General features: G+C 37.2%; 1 protein-coding gene across 1 annotated transcript in view; it reads left to right on the forward strand.

Moving 5' to 3' along the window:
• RNF217 (ring finger protein 217) overlaps nt 1-7,125 on the forward strand; it is a 119,722-nt gene that overhangs the window by 70,548 nt on the left and 42,049 nt on the right. The gene's annotated exons all lie outside the window — the stretch shown is intronic.

A 7,125-nucleotide genomic window follows, 5' to 3' on the forward strand; every position in this document is an offset into this window, starting at 1 on the left:
CTTGTAATTTTGAACTTTTTCCTCAAAAAAAAGAGAAAGAAAACTGCGGGAAATTTTATAGATAAAAATGACTGAATTTACATTTCTACCGTATTGGAACTTCCAATTCAAGACCCTGATATATCCCTCCATTCATTTACTTCTTTTTATTTTCTCAAAAATGTTTCAAATATATCTGTGGGGTAGTATTATTCATCTTTTGTTGGGTTTATTAATATTTCATGTTTTTTATATTGCTATAAATGATATTTCTTAAATATTATTTTCACATCACTTGTTACCAGTTATAGAAATACATTTGTTTTTTGTGTAGTTGACCTATTCAGCAAATTTGCTAAATTCACTTTTTAATCCTAATAGTTTATCTGTAGATTATTTTGGGTTTTCTGCATATGTAATTATGCAATCTGCAAGAAATGGAGGATTTTAGATCTTCATTTCTGATTGTTTTATTATCACTTCTCTTCTCTTCTTGCATTGGTTATGAGCTCTAGTCAATGCTGAATAATGGTGGCAGTGCATACTTGATCCATTTCCAATCTCAAGAGGAAAGTTTTCAGTATTTCACTATTGAGTGTGATGTTTATTGTAGGTTTTTAAAATAAACACTCTTTATCATTTTAATGAAGAGTTTTCATCTCTTCCCAGTTTGCCAAGATTTTAACATGAATGAATGTTGAATTTGTCAAATACTTTTCCTCTTTCTATGGAGATAATCATATGATTTTTCTCCCTTATTAATGTGAGTTATACCAATTGATTTTTTTTTTAAGATTTTATTTATTTATTTGACAGAGAGAGACAGCCAGCGAGAGAGGGAACACAAGCAGGGGGAGTGGGAGAGGAAGAAGCAGGCTCCTAGTGGAGAAGCCTGATGTGGGGCTCGATCCCAGAACGCCGGGATCACGCCCTGAGCTGAAGGCAGAAGCTCAACGACTGCGCCACCCAGGCGCCCCTATACCAATTGATTTTTGAATGTTAAACTAAACTTGTATTCTTACAATAAACCTTCTTTGATCAGGATATATTACCTTTTTCTTGTATTGTTCAGTTTGGTTTACTAATATTTTGTTTAGGATTTTTGCATCTATGTTTATGAAGAGATTGGTCAGTAATTTTCCTTTCTTGCAATGTCTTTATCAGGTTTTGGTATCAGGATTATGCTGACCTAATAAAACAAGTTGAGCAGTGACCCCTCCCCCCACACCTGTTTCCCCGTACTCTAAGAGTAGTTGTGTAATGTTGGTATTATTTCATCCTTAAATTCTCAGTAGAATTTACCAGCAAGGCACATGGGACTGAAGTTTTCTGTGTAGGAGTATCTTTCTCTGCTCCTTTTTTTTTTTTTTTTTAAGATTTTATTTATTTATTTGAGAGAGAGAGAGCACAAGCGGGGAGAGGGGCAGTAGGAGAAGGGGAGGAGAGCAGAAAGAAGCAGGGAGCCTGATGTGAGGCTTGATTCCAGAACCCTAGAATCATGACCTGAGCTGAAGGCAGACGCTTAACCAACTGAGCCACCCAGGCATGCCTCTCCTCTGTTGCTTTTAAGATACTTTTTTGTGTTTGGTACTTGGCACTTGTACTTAATGTGCCTAAGTGTGTTTTTCTTTGTATTTATCTTGCTTGGGGTTGAGAGAACTTCTGGGATATTTGGCTTGATGTTTTTCATTACTTTTTTTTTTAATTCAAAGACATCTAGCACAATGCTCTGTAGTTCGCTGTTGAGTAAACAGAAAAGCATATTTATCAGTAAAGCAGCCACTTTCCTATAATCACTGATGATAAAGTCATGCAGAAATCCATGAACCTGAAAATGAATCTGCTTCTATGGTGCTCCACAAAGTCATTAATGCACAGAAAATGCTTAGAACAGTGCTTGGTGGGACGCCTGGTTAGCTCAGTAGGTAGAGCATGGGACTCTTGCTCTCAGGGTTATAAGTTCGAGTTCCATGTTGACTGTAGAGATTACTTAAAAAAAGTAAAATCTTAAAAAAAAAAAAAAAAGAATGGTGTTTGGCACATAGGAGGAGCTATGGTCATTTCATGATTGACTGCTTTTATTGTGGTAGTCTCTTCTCCTTTATCATATTAACACATTCCATTTTTAAGGAAAGAGGAAATTGATATCAAGTGAACAGAAGTAGGGGGCACCCTGTAAACTATTATGACCAACACTTAAAACCAAGATCAAAGTCATTAGCCATACCTTTGATAAATCAAGCTTTGAAGTCCAGTTTTAAACATTCTCTGTCCTTTTCTTTGGATGATTTAATTAATCTGACACTTTTTCAGAGGCTCCTTCTCACCTGTGTCACTGAATTACTTTTGAGTTGTCCCAAGTGGCAAATTAGCCTTTTAGCTTGAATGTTAAGTGAATAGTAGTGTTGCTTGGAGACACTTGGAGATTGTTTTAGCGTTAAGTAATTTTGTCTTACAAAAATAGACATGTTTTTGTACAGAAGAATTGGAGAGCATATTTTTCAGTGATATAAATACTGGTATTAGCATTGAACACAACATAAATTTAAAATATCTTTGTTTGGGGGCACCTGGGTGGTGCAGTTGATTAAGCATCTGACTCTTGATTTCGGCTCAGGTCATGATCTCGGGGTCTTGAGATCGAGCCCCATGTTGGGCTCTGTGCTCAGTGCAGATCTGCTTGAGATTCTTTACCCCTTCCTCCCCCTCCCCCTCTGCTCCTCCCCTACTCTCTCTCTCAATAAATAAATAGTTTTTCAAAAAATAAAATATCTTTGTTTTAAGTATATTAAGCACATAAAAGCCTTGAAACAAGTTTGATGACATGTTATTTGAACTATTAAATTGATATCAAAGAATTATTGTCATTTGAGGAGATATTTGGTATCATGTTTATGTATTTTAAAGGACTGATTTTCTTTAGATCCATACTGAAATATTCATGAATGAAATGGCATGATGTTTGCTATTTGTTTCAAAATAATATGGGAGGACCATATGGGTCAGTGCACAGAAGAAACAAGATTGGCCAAGAGTTAATGAGTGTTGATACTGGAGAATGGGTACTTAAGGATTCATAATATCAGTCTGTTTACTTTTGCATATGTTTATGATTACTCTAATAAAATATGTTTTAAACAGTGGGTAAGATATTAAATGAATTCATATCATCAAATCATGAGGTGCTAGAAGAGGCTATCAACACAAATTTGATTGCTATATTCTGAAGTTCCACAAAGGCAAGATTCATAGCTTAGGCTACTTTATATCGTGACCTGTATCTTGTACTTGTAATATTATAGAAGCTAAATGTATGGTTTTTGGATGAATTAATGGACTTTATTCTTGTTGCTATAATAAATTTGTAGTGAATCCTTTTCAGCAAATATCACATATCCATGTAAACTGTATTTTATTAGACGCTTCTCAGTGAGTAACATTGGCTCATCATTGGATTATTCAAGCCAAGATCCTAGAGTTATCTTTGCTTCCTTCCTTTACTTCATTTTCAATGTCTGGTCTGTCACCAAACCACATAGGTTCCACTTCCAAAATGTGCCCCATATCTGGCTACTCCTATCACCTAGTTCATCATCCTTCATCGACTGTCTAGAGGGCTGAAACAGTCAGAGGCTACTGGTAAGAAGAAAAGTACAATCCCGGTCCTGTCATTCTCTCAGTCTCCACTTTTGTCCTTCTACAGTCCATTCTCCAGGAAGAGCCTGAGTGATGTTTTTAATATCAATCAAGGTATGTCACTCCACCTCATAAAACGAGTCAGTGATTCTTGTTGAATTTAGAATACAATCCATAACTTCCTGTCACAGCCAACAAGGCCTGTGTGCTCTGGCTCACCTGGTGTGCGTCTCAGTCACTCAGTTCTGTTCTGTGAACACAAGCCCATCAGACACTTTGTGCCCTGGGGCCATGTCCTTGCTTCTGTTGCCTGGCGTCTCTTCCCCAGTTTCTCTGCATGGTGGGCACTTTAGTTCCCCGTTCAAGTTCACACCTCCTCAGAGATCCCTTCCCTGATGTGTGGTTCCCTCTAGCACTGACTAGAATCTGCCTGGCTTATTTACTTGTCACACATTTCCTGCAAAGAAGCTCTGTGTCCCTCTCCCCTCGTTTCTCCAGAGTCCACTATGGTGCCTAACTTGTAAAAACCACATTTCATTGAAATGTAAGACATGATCAATTGTAAGATGCAGTATTACTTTATGTGCCACCAAGAAAATAAAAACTGCAAATTAAACTATGGGACACTGCTAAAGATAATAAGACAATCCTGACTTTTGAGATATTAAAATGCTGAAAGCCTATGTCCTTGAATCGGTGAAGTACATGCCTTGTTGAATAAATAAATGAATGTGCTCTGCTTAATCATGATTATTTATTTGGTGGTGATTTTTTTTGAGGAACTTATTCTGAGAAAGAAAGATATGCAGAGGCCAAGAGGTTGTAGAGGTCATGAGTAGCGTTTTATTATGAAAAAGGAGATATTGTTAGTATGAAGAACTATGAGTAATTCAAAGAACTGTATGAGTAATTTTTCCAAACTGCCAATTACTAGCTTACCAGCAATGATTCAAATTTTGTAGGTCCTGAGTGGGCCATAATTCTCAGCAAACCCTTTAAGAGACTCAAGCAGTTGTCCTGGAGGTAGATTGAGACCCTATACTTGAAAAGGAAGGATGACAGAAAAGATGGGGACAGTCATAGATTGGGAGAGAGTTGGTAGTGGGAAGATGAGGAACTATGATCATATTGCTTCTCTCTGCTTAATAAAATAGAGATCATTTGGTTCAGTGTGGTGGGGTAGAGATTTTGGAGCTTTCCGAAAGAAGACAAGGTATGGAGTGGGCAAAATGCAGAGTTAGAGAGCGTGAAGAAATTGTGTGTTCTATGGAAATGGATAGGTATGTGGGCAGATTTGAAAAACACTGAGGAAGACAAGGTCCTCTGGTTGGATGTTAGATGGTAGGTAATACCCACTGTGGTGTGGTAATGAACACTCGCTGCTGAAGGAGTAACAAGAGAACTTGCTCCCTTGAGCTGCTTTGGATTGTTCTGGTCCCTAAACTACATTCCATTTCTATAAGACCTGACTATCCCTGGGTGGCTCTGAACTTACTGCTTCCATTGTTATCATTTGTATGGTTAAAATAAATTTATAGGGGAAGGAGGCCAGGTTAAAACATTGACCTGGTAGCAAAAAATTTGGCTCTTATCCCCTAAAGTATGCCGCACCCCAATAAACAAGAATCATTTGAAATGGCCCAAGGGAGCTCCTTCTATGTGGAATGAAAAGAAATTGTTTTTCACTTGCTGAAAACTGGAGTGTTGTTTTTTTTTGTTTTGTTTTGTTTTGTTTTTTTATGAAAACATCCAGACTTTTAGGATGGCTTCCTGCTCTGCCCTCATGCTCTGATCCCAGTTCATCTGTATGCCCTTATCTTCCTATAGTCTGGCTTTGTGGTCCAGTCCTCCTGGTAATCTCTCAGTCCCTCTAAGGCTGTCATCTTTTGGTTAGGATGCATGTACCTTAGGGCAGTATACATGTGATCCAACTAGGAGGTGGAGAAAATACGGAGCACCCCTGCTGTCGTGTGCCTTATTCTCTTACTTCCAAGCCTTTGTTCATGTTGTATCTTCTGTCTGCTTGAAACACCTTACCCTTGTTTGGCTCAGTCCTACTAATCTTAAGATCTCACTTGAAACCTCACTTCTTCCAAGAAGCCTCCTCTGAACCTCGAAATGTGAGGTTACCAAGCCTCCCCCATATCCTCTCTTGACACCCTGCTCTTGCCTGTCAGGCAGACTCACACTCTGTATCATGATTACTTCTTTACTGATGGGCCCTGCAAAGCTTCAGTGCTTAACCCACCTGGATCAGAATATTAAAAGAGGCTTGGTAAATGTTGACAGAATATTTAAAAAGGAAACATTTATTAATTTTTAAAAAGTTGCAAATGCTTCAGTAACCCAGTTTCTAATAATGCCACACATGTTCTTTCTGCCTGTTTAAAATCTTCTGTGGATTTATGTCTTCAGCTATAACTGAAAACAATGTATTATAAAACTTAATTGGGTTTATAATAACATTTCATAACTCTAACAAGTGTAATAATAAAATCTGATGGCAGCTATAAGCAGACATCATAAAAGTAGAAAAATTATTTTGGGCTGATATTTGAAAAGCCTCCCTAGACTGTGTTTGTACAATAATAGTATGAAATTATGCAGCAATTGACACTTTCCGCAGGTTTGATCCTAAGAAGGAGCTTTATCTAAAGCCAGACTCCTTCATTTCATTATCAGTCTGGCTCATGTCCTTTGCTCGTATTAAATGTATCATCCCATGCATCCTTCAGCCTGTGGCTTCTTAACTACCTATCCTCAAGTCTACGCCAGATAAACAGCAAAGTTAAAAGTTACTATGATGTCAGTTGTGTGTTAAATTGCTCTTTGTGGTGATGTTTTTCTTTTCCCAGACAGCATAGCTTTTCCCCATTTCCCCCTCAGTTTTCACGGGGGCTTTTTCTCATTAAGGTCAGTGTGTTTTGCCCTCTCAGAATGTCAGGTTCACCCAAGTGAAAAAGAAACGTTTAGCATTGTTTGCCATTTGGAACTTTCACTGCCTTCCTTTGTGTATTAGGATATGCAAAAAGAGATTATGATGCCATGATATATAAATACAATAAACACTTCTTATTCACAACTTGTGGAAAACATTTATGAAACTCCTTAATTCAAAGTAGTTTATTTTCTTCATCTTTTAAAATTTAGTTGTGTCCACATTTTGTGCTTTAATCTTATGCTATAATCTTTAATGCTAACCTTATCTAGAATCCCAGACCAAATGCTAAATGTAGCATTCTAGTACATCCTTCTCCTCTGTCCTAACCTAACTCTGTGGTCCTGGGAAGAAATTCATTTTATAAATGACCTCAGTTGTAGCCAGGTCTCATATGGATTTTTTTAAAAAACCAATGTGATTGGTGTAATTTTCTTACTTGTTCCTGTGATTCTGATGACATAAAAAACTATTATACGTTCATTGCATGAAAGAGTAAGGGAAACTGAGGTTATCATTGCAATATTTTTAAACTAGTAGGTGATATATATATATATATATATATATATATA

This window comes from Ursus maritimus, unplaced genomic scaffold (genome assembly GCF_017311325.1).
Source record: "Ursus maritimus isolate PB19 unplaced genomic scaffold, ASM1731132v1 scaffold_13, whole genome shotgun sequence".
In the NCBI taxonomy this organism is placed as follows: domain Eukaryota; kingdom Metazoa; phylum Chordata; class Mammalia; order Carnivora; family Ursidae; genus Ursus; species Ursus maritimus.